This window comes from Engraulis encrasicolus, chromosome 11 (assembly GCF_034702125.1).
Source record: "Engraulis encrasicolus isolate BLACKSEA-1 chromosome 11, IST_EnEncr_1.0, whole genome shotgun sequence".
Classification (NCBI taxonomy): domain Eukaryota; kingdom Metazoa; phylum Chordata; class Actinopteri; order Clupeiformes; family Engraulidae; genus Engraulis; species Engraulis encrasicolus.
This window is the reverse complement of record NC_085867.1, coordinates 44,998,115-45,000,614: the sequence shown is the minus strand read 5'-3', so window position 1 is coordinate 45,000,614 and position 2,500 is coordinate 44,998,115. Positions and strand designations below refer to the sequence as shown.

The following is a 2,500-nucleotide window of genomic DNA, read 5'->3' as shown; positions in this document are numbered from 1 at the left end:
CTGTGTGTGTGCATCTGTCTGTCTGTGTGTGTGCATCTGTCTGTCTCTGTGTGTGCATCTGTCTGTCTCTGTGTGTGCATCTGTCTGTCTCTGTGTGTGCATCTGTCTGTCTGTCTGTCTGTCTGTCTGTCTGTCTGTCTGTCTGTCTGTCTGTCTGTCTGTCTGTCTGTCTGTCTGTCTGTGTGTGTGTGTGTGTGTGTGTGTGTGTGTGTGTGCAGGGGCGTTGCTAGACCTATTTTACAGGGGCATGTGTCTGGGTATTGATTTACTGTTCCCCGGTATGAGTTTCACAAAAAATAAACAACCTTGTTATCTTGGAGTTTAGATCAAGTTTAGCATACAGCGTAATCTACAGAATGCGGACAAAATAGTGCACATGCACTACTTGCAATAAAACAATTAATTTAAAAGCTTTTTGAAAAAAAAAAAGTTTTGCCTGCGCACTTTGAGCACTAGCATTATCTCTCTACTGTGCCCATGTATAGCATTGGGTCAGCTGACGCCCGTGTGTGTGTGTGTGTGTGTGTGTGTGTGTGTGTGTGTGTGTGTGTGTGTGTGTGTGTGTGTGTGTGTGTGTGTGTGTGTGTGTGTGTGTGTTGCCTCAAGGGGAGGGCCAAGTGGAAGTTTGGAGCTTCTGCATTCACATGAGATTTGCACTCAGCTGTAACATGTGAGAGTGTGTGTGTGTGTGTGGTGTGTGGTGTGTGGTGTATGTGTATGTGTATGTGTATGTGTATGTGTATGTGTATGTGTATGTGTGTGTGTGTGTGTGTGTGTGTATGTGTATGTGTATGTGTATGTGTATGTGTATGTGTGTGTGTCATAAGACGAGAGTAAGAAAAAAGATATGGGCAGCAGATTTCTCGCCTGGCACTTAGTTTCTGTGTGTGTGTGTGTGTGTGTGTGTGTGTGTGTGTGTGTGTGTGTGTGTGTGTGTGTGTGTGTGTGTGTGTGTGTGTGTGTGTGTGTGTGTGTGTGTGTGTGTGTGTGTGTGTGTGTGTTTGGGTCCAGTATTGTCCTCTTTGCCCACCTGAAGACACATAAGGACCAAGACGGAGGACAGACATACTTGAATACTAGTGTCCGCCCATGATGTACTGTACGTGTGTATGTCTGCGTGTGTCTGCATGTATGTGTGTGTGTGTGTGTGTGTGTGCGCGCGCGTGTGCGTGCGTATGTTGTCACAGGTTCCAGAGTGACTGGGTCTGGTCAGAATAGGAAGAACTCACCACAACCCTAAACACACACGCACACACACACACACACACACAGTGCGTTACAATTAGGGATGGCACAAACCGCACCGAAAACCGAAACCGTACAATTCACACACATACCGAACCGAACCGTGCAATCCGTCGCAAACCGCAATTCATGTGCTGCCCAGAAAAATATGTAAAACAGACATTCTAGGAGTATCTTATCCAGTCTCTCTGATTAAAACATTATCGTATAAGACCAATCAGAGGATGACACAATTAAAATCACACCATTTTCAAATTATGAGCCTATACAATAAGCCTATTATAAGCCTATACATCACTTTTTAACTGCAGTTATATAAATATTGTTTAATATTCCCAGTGCATCATTTATCATGAACAAAAAAAAGAACCGTAGAGAACCGAAAACCGTGACCTTGACACCGTGATATGAACCGAACCGTGAATTTTGTGAACAGTACCACCCCTAGTTACAATATGCGACCTTGCTCCCTCCGCTTGTGCTTGTGGCCTTGCCCCACCTCCTGGCCCCTCCTCCGTGGAGAAAATGACACAGTTCCCCAGCTGTCAGCCTAGCCACAACAACTTTTGAGGGACTGTTTTTCATTCACCATCCCAATTGCAAATGAGAAGAAGGCTTTACAATTGAGCTTTTGCAAGATATTGAAATATAATGCTGTTGTCAGTGATGTCATCATGACTTATTACTTCCTGGTACGAGGAGACAAGCACAAGTGGAGGAGGCAAGGTCGCATATTGTAACGCACTCACACACACCACAGCTTGGGGTAGTCTAGTGAAAAGGCAGTCCATAGCACATGCCCATTAACACAACACAACACAACACAACACATGCCCATTAACACAACACAACACAACACAACACAACACAACACAACACAACACAACACAACACAACACAACACAACACATGCCCATTAACACAACACATGCCCATTAACACAACACATGCCCATTAACACAACACAACACAACACAACACAACACAACACAACACAACACAACACAACACAACACATGCCCATTAACACAACACATGCCCATTAACACAACACAACACATCTCAACACAACATCTCAACACAACATCTCGACACAACACAACACAACACAGCACATGGCAATTAACACAACACAACACAACACAACACAACACAACACAACACAACACAACACAACACATGCCCATTAACACAACACAACACATCTCAACACAACATCTCGACACAACACAACACATGCCCATTAACACAACAC

General features: G+C 44.3%; 1 protein-coding gene across 1 annotated transcript in view; it reads right to left on the bottom strand.

Moving 5' to 3' along the window:
- Positions 1-2,500, bottom strand: part of ugcg (UDP-glucose ceramide glucosyltransferase) — a 28,718-nt gene that overhangs the window by 15,727 nt on the left and 10,491 nt on the right. The gene's annotated exons all lie outside the window — the stretch shown is intronic.